This window comes from Podarcis gaigeae (genome assembly GCF_964106915.1).
Source record: "Podarcis gaigeae genome assembly, chromosome: 4".
NCBI lineage: Eukaryota > Metazoa > Chordata > Lepidosauria > Squamata > Lacertidae > Podarcis > Podarcis gaigeae.
In genome coordinates, this window is record NC_139677.1 from 34288093 (window position 1) to 34300415 (window position 12323).

At 44.8% G+C, this 12323-nt stretch overlaps 1 long non-coding RNA gene across 2 annotated transcripts; it reads left to right on the forward strand.

The window, feature by feature from the left end:
• The first annotated feature begins 700 nt into the window (after positions 1 to 700).
• Positions 701 to 3761, forward strand: LOC310842530. Of its 2 annotated transcripts, XR_014563152.1 has the most exons (4): positions 701 to 967; positions 2257 to 2527; positions 3063 to 3167; positions 3447 to 3761. It is a non-coding gene; the product is annotated as an uncharacterized lncRNA (long non-coding RNA). The 2 variants fall into 2 exon arrangements; XR_014563153.1 differs by lacking the exon at positions 701 to 967 and having other exon boundaries at positions 1872 to 2527.
• Positions 3762 to 12323: the final 8562 nt, after the last annotated feature.

Genomic DNA, 12323 nt, shown 5'->3' on the forward strand with positions numbered 1-12323 from the left:
GCAACAACAGCCCGGATGTTACTAGTCCAGAGATGGAAAGAAGACAAAGTCCCTACCAGAGAAGAATGGCAAACTAAGCTGTTGGACTATGGTGAAATGGCAAAACTGACCGGAAAGTTCAGGAACTAAGAAGACCAAAACTTTAATAAAGATGGGGAAAAAAATATTATTTACTTGAGAGACCACTGTAAGCAGATGAACACATTAGCAGGATTACAACAACACTTGTAATGTAGAAGATATTATGGACAAAATGGAGAGACACAAAATTTGGATGATGAAATAATATGCCGTTGAAAAGGGTTCTAATAGGACCCATGTGGGGGAGGGATGTGGGAAGTCTAGAGATTCGGAGAAATCTCTAAATATGGATATGCATTTTGTATTGTTGTAACTCTACACTTGTAAAATCAAATTATTATTATTATTATTAATAAAAAAAAAACCTGCCTGGTTTGACCTCACTTTTACAGCACAATCCTAGAGGCATGCCTTATTGAATTCAATGTGACTTACTCTCAGTTAACTGGAGTTAGGAATGCAGCCTCAATGAGTATGATGTAGCAGACCCAGTCAGGGGCGTACGAAGGTGGGGGTGGTCCGCCCTGGGTGCCATCTTGAAGGGGGGGTGACATTTGGTAGCCCCCCCCGCGACTCGAGTCCCAAGCCTATAGCGAGTGGCAAAGCGGCGGTGAAGCTGCTCGCTGTAGGCTTGGGACTCGAGTCATGGGTGGGGTGGGGGTGCTGAATGTCAACCCCCCTTCAGAATGACACCGGGGGCACATAGAAATGCAACAACAAAATGAAACGATGCCTGGTGGCAGTGAAGCCTCCGGCCGTCCTAGCACTTGCCCTTCTCAATCATGGCTGCCTGGGAGAGGAAGTGCTGAGAGGCCTGAAAGGCAGCGGGGGGGGGGGGGAGGGTAGAGAGTTATGTGAGGGGAGATAAGATGGCTGCTTTCCCCTGGTATGCTAAGGACGGAGGATGGGATCCCTGCAAAGGGAGCTTCCCACTTTAATTCCCTTTTGTCTTGCAAGGCTTTGCTGACATGTTTGGGGCGGGATGGGTTCTTTTTGCGAGGTTTCTGCTATTTATTATTATCTTTAATGGGAGGACAGGCGGATATGGCACACCAGGCTCTAACAGGCTATGTGATGCTTAGCTGGTTAAGTTTTATTCTATCATTTTAAGTTATTACTGATGGCACATTTGCAGCTCGCTGCCTTTCAGCAACCGCTTTGCTGTGACCCCTGTAAAGCTCACTGGGTAACCTTAGGCCATCCATTGTCTTTCAGCCTAGCCTATCTCACAGGGTTCTTGTGAAGTTAAAATGGGGAGTGGGCAGAACCCATGCATGCCGCGTTGAGCTCCTTGAAGGAAATGTGAGATGTAAATGTAGTAACAAATAAAATATCAGGTGCCATTCTGGAACTCCTTAGCCGTGGTGAGACAGGCAGAAATCCAACAGGTGTGTCTCTTGGGAATTGTAGGTGTGACGAGTCATGTGTTTGGTGAAATAAGCAGTGTTTAAAGCACAAAGAGGCTTTAACAACAAAGTGGTTCTTGGTATCGTAAAGCAAATCAACGTTTATTGCAGTATATATTTCCTTGGTCTATAGCCCTCTTCATTGGCTGCATTATGTTAGCCTCATTTGGGATGTGTGCTTATGTGGTACATAAAGAGGCAGCCTGTTGCAGCAGTTACCATAGTTAGTGTATTGGACTAAGGCTGAGGAAAACCCAGTTTCAAATCCTCAGTCAGCCTAATCCATTATTTGGGAGGATAAAATGCCCTGATAAAAATGCCATTAAAAACAGAGAAAATCCAAAATAGGACCCAGTGGTAATGAAATACAAAAACGTAGTTTTGGCCTCTTCATTCAGTGGTGGGGTCTGCATGCCGAAGATCCCAGGTTTGGGCCCTGGTATCTCCAGATTACAAGGATCTGGTGTTAGATGATGGAAAATATTTCTGCCTGAAATCAAGTCAAAATACTGGACTAGATCAGGGTTGGGGAATCTGTAGCCCTCCCGAAGATGTTCGTGTCCTGTTCCCATCAACTTCAGCCAGCATAGACAGGGAGTGGTCAATTATGATGGATTTTGTAGTTCAATAAAATCTGGTAAGCCACAGGCTCCCCATCCCTGGGTTAGATAGTCAGTTCCCACTAGTTATATAAGAGTCTTCCCATTCAAAAATGTATTTTTCATGTAGATAGGGTTGAAATAAAATTCCGTTTTCTCTGAATATACAGTCTGTCTTGGTAAAGGAGAAAATGGAGTTCCCTGAAAGTTCCTGTTGCCAGATGTTCTGAACGACCAGTACCCTGGAGTTATGATTTGTGTTGTTCTGAGCGTTCAACGCAAGCTGCATTCTAACTGCCTCAGAACTCCAAGGGGCAGTTGCTTCAGTGACCAGCTCAGACCAGCTCCAGTCTTCTCAGGTCTTCTCTGAGGTCAGACACATCAAGAAAGACCTGGAAAAAGCCCCTGCGTACCAGAGAGTGGTTGAAGAACCAATATCATGTAGGTACATATATTCAATGGTCCACCAACATAGCAGTGTTTCATTAGATAAGAACGAGTTGACTTTAATTTCCTTTTGTCCTGTCTGAATAATGGAGAGGGAAGGGAAAATAAGATGCAGAGGAGGAGAGGATTAGACAAAAACCCCTTATCTGCATGAAGGGGGTCAGTGCAACAAAAGAGGTTGTGAAGTCGTGCAGTTTTTTTCTGCCTCAGGTGTCTGAGCAAAGTGTCTACATCTGCGGGGAGAAAGGCTAGGTGCATAAACCTCTAGGCAGAAAGGGCTTTGGCCCCACACTAGTGCATGTGCATAAGCTTCACTGAAAAACTGAGGAAGTGTGATTTCTGGCCCCTGTGATTGCAGATGCAGCAGACTTTCCCATTCCTACATCTCAAGGTGGGAAATGTAGAATTTGTCCTAGAATGATGGCATTGTTATGGCTGCGCATCACTATTTGCTCAGACTTTAGGGGATGTCCATAAGACATTGTACCTGAGTATCTAACTGTTGTCTTTTGTCTTTGTTTTTCTCCAGCATGCCTTCAGTTGCCTGCCTTGCCTGTACTCAAGCGAAAGCACCGCCCAGGCAGATTATGGCTCCCTTCCTGTACGGTGGCTGTGCAGGGCGTCTTGCTTCCAAGTAGGTGCCTTTGTCTTGGCTCTTATTGGCTGCGTTATGTGCATCTGCTCCACAGCCTGTATCCAATGGAGAATGTGGCATGTTGACAACATCATGGGCGGCAGCAGACCTGGCCTTGCAGGGATTGGGCTCTGGGTTGCTTGTTTTGATCATAGAGTTAGCTGATGATGAGTCCCTTCCCTCTGAAATAGTTATTGCCGTGTTTTGTATGGCCTTTCCATTATATAATGTTTCCAAGCCTGGAAAACATGGAGATTTTATCTTTACCTTTTTCCATAGGAGTCATTCTGGACTTAGCTGCAGCAACATTTGTGCTCATTTTCGTTTCCTGGAATATGTATTCCATCCTAGCGAAGGAAGGAATGAAGCTCCCTGACATTTTGGGATTGCCTCTCGTTCCAAAAGAGCAATGTGTTGGAGCTGCTATTTATGTGGGGTTCCTTGCTGCAGGTTCACAGCTCTTAAGTGGAATGCTTGTTCTTGGTGAAAAGTATTTCTGGAAATTCAGGGAAAGAGTCACTTCCAAGGAAGAAATTGTTACTGATCCTGAAATTGTGGAAAGTGAGAGCCCAGCTCTGAGGCTAAAGTGTAGGGAGGATGTGTGAAGATCAAGCCACTACTTTGGGGAGATATAGAAGGCATTTGCCAGGCTCATCAGGGATGTGGCTAATGGCTCTAATCCTTGAACTAGCTTTTTTAAAATGTTGGCATGTGACATTGTATAGATTTATTATCAAATTTGTTGGTTTCATCTGTTCTTGTGCATATTCTGTTTGAATTTTTGTTTTACACTGAATGCTGTTGTATTCCCACCCTGGGATGATTGCAACATAGGATGAACTATAAATAGGGGAAATAAATGAAAAGTACCAAATTGCTGTATCTGGATATTGATTTTCATTCCAAGTTAGATTCTGAGACCCTTCTTCTTCTCCTTTGGCAATCACTTGTAGCCGAGTAAGATTGTCTTCCATGAACACAGTTTTAACAGTGAGTCCGTAAGTGACTGTGGAGGCCAATTCTGGATCCACACGTCCTTCCACAGTGGGGACATAGGCGGCAGTTGATCACGGCGAGGGTTTGCCAAGCGTATCTTCCTCTTAGCACATTTCTTCCGTTTGTCCTGAGTTCGAGTGTCTTCAAAGCCCATGACACTTTGGTAAAGGCTATTCTCCTCCTGTTTCCCAGTTGTCGGTGTTTATACTACTTTTTCTTTTACATTTTAACACATCCTTAGCAGTTCATTGTTGCTTCCCACACTAAACCCTAGCTCAGAATAGGATTGCCACAAAATGAACTCTCAAGCTTCCTTCCCAATGCCGCTGTCTCGCCCTCTATCTGCTGGCCAGGGAAAATCAGGGCACCCCAGGATCAAGAAGAACCCAGGATGCCTTTATGGAAATCATGGCTGCCCCGGACAAAATGGGCTGTTGCAGGTTATGAGTTGGGGGGGGGGGATGGCTTGACTGTCTCACTTCAATGTCAGTTGGATGGAATGTTTTTGTTGTTATCAGATTGTGGGAGTCAGCTTGGCATTTTCCTTTTAAATCATGTTTGAGAAAGAATAGTGACTTTTCTTCATTTTGCTTCTCTCCTGCCACACCTTATCACATAACCTATCTGGAATCTAAGCCTTGTTGGACCTGCACAGCTTTGATAAATGCCCCCCCCCCCAATCTTCTCTACAGAGTCTCATAATTCTCTTTGGACTGACGTCAGTCTTATCCCACATCAAGAAAAAGAAGCTGTTATTGTTCCTAACCAAAAGTGTGATCAGCTACTGCAGAGTCCTCAAACTGAGAGAGGAACTGGCAACCACACCCGGCATTGTAGTCTATGCACTGACATGATGGCTTGTAGAAACTTCCCCCTTGCTTCTTGCTGTGTTTAGGTGTTGCCTTCCTGGGCGAGAGTAATGAACTGCACCTCACAGGGCCAATAAATCAGCCCTTCCAAGTGTCCTTATTTTTCAGGGACAGTCCCAGATTTACAGAAGCCATCCTGGTATCTGACTTGATCCCAGAATGTCCTGCTTTTCCTTAGGATGTCCTATTTTTTTTATCAGAGAAATGTTGGAAGGCATGGAATAGGATGTTCATATTTGCATCAGAGAAATGATGGAGGGTATGAAATGGGTAGCCCCATTTGGCCTGTACTCTGAACTCTGCATATGAAGATGGGTTGAAGAGACTTCTGTAACCCTTTGCTTGGCCACACCCTTGTCTGAGAGTCATCTCTCTCACAACAAAAGAGAAGCCCTGCACTGTGGCCACAGCATCACAGCAAGGAAATAAAACTAAAATGATTGCCAGGCTTGGCCATAAGTTCACTCATAGGGAACTTGATGCCACCACAGTGAGAGATATAGATCTGGCGGACATTGGACTAAACAAATGTTTAAGCAAACACCCCGTTATGTATCTTCCAACATTTCTCTGATGAAAACAGGGATGTCCTATTCCACCACCATCATCATTATCATCATATTATTGTTATTGTTATTATCATCATCATCATCATCATCATCATCATCTCACTCATCTGACTGGGTTGCCCCAGCAACTCTGGGCGGCTTCTAACATATAAAAACATAGTAAACATTTTAAAAAACTTCCCTATACTGGGCTGCCTTCAGATGTCTTCTAAAGGCTGTATAGTTATCTCTTTGGCTGGCCGGGGGGGCGGGGAGGGTCATATAACTCCATAACTTCAGACCCTCCAACATTTCTCTGATGAAAACACAAGCATCCTAAGGAAAAGTGGGACATTCTGGGATCAAATAAAAAACCAAGATGGCTTCTGGTAAATCCGGGACCGTCCCTGGAAATTAGGGACACTCGGAGGGTCTCCCATGATGCATCATTACCCTCCTTTGGGGCAAGGTGGAACAATTCAGGCAAATGTCAATGAGACATAACCGTTCAGGCCTTTTGGTCTTTCAGTTCACCACCAGATGGCAGAAACTTCCTCTAGTTTAGCTAGATCTCACACCACATTTCATTATCATTAAAGCAACAGCCAAGCGTTTTTCACAGTTGTCACTCTGATATGATCTGTGCATGATAGAAGTGGCAGGATCTAACAGAAAGTTCAGATGAACCAGAGCAGGAGATATTGATTGAAACCAAGCCTGTTAGCCTGATGGGGAAGACTGCTGCATCAGCACATACAGGCCTGGAGTGGGTTGGATTGGCAAGCGCGCTAGTTTGATATCATAAAAGATGGATGGATGACTTGTGACCTTCTGCCAGACCTGACTCACAAAGCAACTTTGGCCATCTCTACCTGCACCCTCCCCTGCCCTCAGCAGCCCTACCAGATCAACAGTGCTGTCTACTTGAAAGGAAGGAGAAATTCTTTTCGAATTATTATCTACAATACAGCACAAGCACCTATTTAGAGCTTTCTTGTTGATGGCAAAATATTTACAGTGGTACCTCGGGTTACATACGCTTCAGGTTACATATGCTTCAGGTTACAGACTCCAGTAACCCAGAAATAGTACCTCGGGTTAAGAACTTTGCTTCAGGATGAGAACAGAAATCGTGCAACGGCGGTGCGCCGGCAACAGGAGGCCCCTTAGGCTAAAGTGGTGCTTCAGGTTAAGAACGGACCTCTTGAACGAATTAAGTACTTAACCCGAGGTACCACTGTACCTCTAGCTCTCGGAACATATGTTGTGTTCACACCATGCATTTAAAGCATATTTTAGGTTGAATATTTCTGCTTGGCTATCTGAAAGATGCTATTCTTGATAGAAAACTATCAAGAAATAGTGTTCAGCCTTATAACTGCTGCTAAGGTTATAATAGCTAAAAAGGGGTGGGGATGGGAAAGCATGTCTCCTTCTGTAGCTGAATGGATCAAGAAAATTTGGTCCATAGTAATTATGATCAATCTAACATTATATAGGTAAAGGTAAAGGGACCCCTGACCATTAGGTCCAGTCGTGACCGACTCTGGGGTTGCGGTGCTCATCTCGCTTTATTGGCCGAGGGAGCTGGCGTACAGTTTCCGGGTCATGTGGCCAGCATGACTAAGCCACTTCTGGCGAACCAGAGCAGCACACAGAAATGCCGTTTACCTTCCCGCCGGAGCGGTACTTATTTATCTACTTGCACTTTGACGTGCTTTCAAACTGCTACGTTGGCAGGAGCAGGGACTGAGCAACGGGAGCTCACCCCATCGCGGGGATTTGAACTGCCGACCTTCTGATTGGCAAGTCCTAGGCTCTGTGGTTTAACCCACAGCGCCACCCGCATCCCAACATTATATAAGAATACATATAAAGCAGCCTAACAGGTTTATGGGGGGAAGTGGGTGTTTTTTGTAATGTTTTGGGAAAAGTTCAATGACAACGTCTGTCCTTATGCTTCTTTCAGCCTGCTGCAGCAGTATTTCTTTATGCTCTTTATCTTCGGTTTACTTTATTAATAAAATAAAATTTATTTCAAAATGGACAGGGTAGCTTGCTCACACACAGAACGGGAGAAGCTTGTTAGCTACACAGGCCAGATCTTTATCAGGATCTGCCTTGACAGACCTGGCAATCGCTGGACAGCTGCTGAAAGAAGGGGCGGGGGGGGGGGAGGAAATCTGGACCAAAAAAATGAGGGAGAGCAAAGAATTCTAGGAACTGTGGTTTGCTTCTCACAAAGGTACTGTTCATAGCACCCTTGACAAGGTATGGTTCCTGGGATTTTTTTGGGGAAGTTATGTGCTTTCAATTCGCCTCAACTGTATGGTACGTAGTATGGACCCTGCCCCAAAGCAAAACAGGATTTGGACTAAATGTCCCTTTTGTCCTTTCCAACACTATGACTCACCATGAATGCCTCCCTTGTTCTCTTAGAATGGCAATGGCGCTCACCCAAAGGTGCTGGAACCCACCTGAGAGGTGCTGGAACTGAGTTCCGGTGAGTTCTGGCCCCCCTAGATGGCACTCCTGCCTTTGGGACTGAGACACATTCCTTAAATGGGATGAACTTGATCTTGTCCAAGTCTGGATAATGCTACCCAAGGGTCGGTATCAGTGTGCAAATACAGAGATCTGGCCAAGATAGATATCTCTATGTCTATGATAGCATGTCCCTGGAGACAAGTTTCATGGTGGGATTCAGCCACAGTCCTAGAACTGTACCAAATTGTACCACAACCCTAAATTCTTCAATATTCTTGAGGTCATAGTTGAAAACTGCACCACTCAGCTATTCAGGTTTCTGCTTTTGAAGCTTTCGTTTATTTTTTGCTGTTATCAGCTGCATGAATATGTTTGGAAGACAAACTTTCCCCTCCTCACCATTGTTATTCTGCTTACTCGGACAGTTTTGTGGAGACACTTATGAAATTGTCCCAGAAAAATTCCAGTAACCTTGCTTTTTTAATGCAGTTAAAGGATTACAAATATGCACTGATACGAACAAGCTGCAGAATTCATTTTTCAAGATGAACCCGTCAGAGTGTGCAGTTCACCGCTTTTAGCTTGAGCTCATCCCTACTTTTCAACAAATAGAGCTGGCTCAAAACATTGCAGTGATTTGGGCAGAAGCGTCTTTCCTCAATCTTCTGCTCCCTTCTGAGTCCTCGACTCAGATCCACCCAGACTCAAACCTACCATCTCCATTTATACCACTTGACATTGACCTCCAGACAACTGAGGAGAGCATCTTGCAGTTCTAGGCTAGGGAAATTGCTAGGCGTCTGATATAAGTGTTAAACCTAAGTTTGATTTGAAGCACCTGGTGGCTATTTCTTCAGAACCTTCTGCAAAGTCACAGCTAGGGATAAATGTCCAATTTAAACAATGAAGGGGCAGGATCTGTAAAATTTATACCTATTTCGCAAGTTTTTTGAGGTCATGAGCCCAACAGTTCCTACAGTGGGGTAGCCCCACACACATAAGAATATTAGGTGTTTTTATATAGAGTTAGACCATTGATCTGACTGATCCACTGGCTCTGCTCAGTCTTCTGATATGAGATTCTTTAGCAGAAGATACCACATACCACATGCCAACTTGAATAAAATATTTGAGGAGCCCTGCCCCACACAATCAAATGCTGTGGTGCACGCACACCACTTGAATGGCAGTGCCCATCAACTTTGGGGCACTGGGCCCCTCAAATATTTTATTGGGGGGCCAAAGACCCCTCAGCCCCCATGAGTTGGCTTCTATGCCACATCCTGAACATCAGACCCATACCCTCTGACATTTCTCCAATGAAAATAGGCTTGTCCTATTTAATCATCATCATCATCATCATTCTGGGCAGCTTCCAACACATAAAAACATTTAACATTAAAAAAACTTCCCTATACAGGACTGCCTTCAGATGGCTAGGGGGTGGGATAACTCCATACCCTCCAGCATTTCTCTGATGAAAATAGGGATGTACTACAGAAAAGGGGAACATTCCGGGATCAAATCAAAAACCAGGATGGCTTCTGTAAATTGGGGACTGTCCCTGGAAAATGGGGACACTTGGAGGGTCTGCAGAACTTTTTTGTGCAAAACATGTGTTCTGCTACCACACGATTGCCTTTGATTTTATGTTGTCCAGTGGGGGCAACCTGAGGTTTGCACACACTAAATATGGGTTATTGTAATCCACAGATACATCTGAGCCCACTAAGCAACTTTCAAAAGTCTTGGTTGAAACACTGAAACACTGAAAAACGAAGTCCATGCAATTAGTAGCATCCTCAGAGAGGGTGTTCTAGTCACACATCCCAGCTAGCTTTGGAGTGCCTTCCTGAATATCTGGTGGGGTAAAGAGCAGCTGCTGATCTCCAGCAAACATCAGACAGCCCTGGATTAAAATGACTGGTGAGAAAGTCAATTACCAATTAGAAGATGAGATGATTGCGATAGCAGGAGTGAGTTTTCCCCTGGGCAATTTACAGTTGCTGAAGAGGCCTTTACTTGGTGTGAATAACATTCCTTGAGGGATTTGTATTGTATTTGCGGAAGAGCAATTGAAAATGGTTCTTTAGAAGCGTTCCTGGGGAGGTGGGGGGCAGCATTTCGATAAAATGGGATACGCAACAGCTTCTTTGTCACAGCAACATGGAGCCTCAGGCGACTCTCTGGTCACAAGTTAACCATTTGCTCTGTCTCTGCCTACAGTCTGCCTGCTGTCGTCTTCTGCAACTGCAGTGGACACCAGCCATCACTGCCAAGAACTTGTGCCCACTCTGCAGGAGGGATGGGAAAGTGAAAACGCTGGACAGTCTGAGGACAAGGACACACTATACCTTTAAATCACATCCAAAGCACATTCTTTCCCCTCAGAGAATTCTGGGCACTGTAGTTTGTTTAGGGTTTTTGGGAATTAGAGCTCTGTGAGGCGTAAACCACGGTGGCCAGAATTCTTGGGCTGAGTGTGTGTGGAATGTGCTTTGTAAGCGCTTTAAATGTAGAGTATGTGCACAGCCTGAATCTAAAGTCTCCTGAGACTTTTTATCATGTGAATGTGTGGGTGATATGACTTGTCCTCTCCTCTCCTCCCCTCTGAAGCAATGTCCTGGCTTTCTTTGGGGGAGCTGCTAAGACAGCGTGTGGCTTCATATCCTCACCAAACAGAAATTGAAAGTTTGGGGAAGGGCCATAGCTCAGTGGCAAAGCATCCATGTTGCATGTAAGAAGCTCTGGGTTCAATCCTCAGCATCTCCTGGTAGGGCTGGAGAGAACGCCATCTCTCTAACCCCTGAGAACCAGTGTGGTGTAGTGGTTAGAGTGATGGACTAGGACCTGGGAGACCAGGGTTCAAATCCCCATTCAACTATGAAGCTCACTGGGTGATTTTGCAGCCAGACACTGCCTCTCAGCCCATCTTACCTCGTATGGTTGTTGTGAGATTTAAATGAGGAAGGGGAGAACCATGTAGGCCACTTTGAGCGCCGTGTAAAAAACAAGTGCAATAGAAATGCAATCAATCCTTTTTAAACAGGCCTTTGGTTGATCTGATTGACATCCTATGCCTTTTTTAAAAATATGTTTCTTTTTGGGGTGTGTGTGTTATTGGGTTGTTGTTTTTTTAATTTTGATTACAGTGGCACCTTGGTTCTCAAACGTAATCCTTTCCGGGAGCCCGTTCGACTCCCGAAACCATTTGAAAACCAAGGTGTGGCTGATGATTGGCTGCAGAAGCTTCCTGCACTCAATCCGAAGCTGCGGAAGCTGCGCCAGACATCCAGCTTCCGAAAAACGTTCACAAACTGGAACACTCACTTCTGGGTTGCGGCTTTCGGGAGCCTATTTGTTCGACAGCTAAGCTGTTTGGGAACCAAGGTATCGCTGTATATATTGTGGTTTTTATGTTGATCTTTTCTGTGAACCACCCTGAGACCCCCGGGTGTAGGGTGGTATATAAATTCAATAAATGAATAATAATCAATCAATCAATCAATCAATCAATCAATCCTAGAGAGCCACTGCCATTCCATGTAAACACTACTGAGCTAGATGGACCAATGATCTAACTCAGTACAAGGCCGCCTCCTATGTCGCTTTGTTTTGTTTTTTTTAAAAATGAGATGATGTTCTCCAACCTACTTTCCTCTTGCTTCTCTTAGCCACCCCCTCCAGCCTTCACTGTAAAAACCTTCCATTCCCCACCCTTCTCACTGCAACATTCAACAGTGTGAGGCATTCATCTGCCCTGGGCCCTGGCCAAGAAAATCCGTGACGACAGACAGAACCGCCAGCCTCTTGAGGATGCAATGAATTCTGGAGGCCGCTTGCCTGCCTGCCAACCACATCAAGAGCTGCCACCGAAATCACATTCCCTCTTTAATTATGAGCAGCCGTGTGAAAACTCTTTGGGGACTTCTTCCAAATCTGATTACATCTTGAAATGAACCTGGCATCGCGGGGATGTTGGGGGGTGGGGGATATCTCAGCCACTGGCTTCTTCTCAGCTCCCTTCGTTTCATCCTAGATAGCCATTTTATTGGAAAAAAATGATAAACAAATATTGGGTAAAATAATTTCCCCAAAGTTTAAGTGGGTAGCTAAATGCCCCCCAGGCTGCGGCAGAGTTAGATAACAGTAATAGAGCCAGCAGTCAAGAAATCTCAGAGAGTATAGCAAAGTGATCCTTATTTTAAAAATCCCAGCAGTGAACCAAGCAAATACCTCAAGGTGGGAAGGCCTTC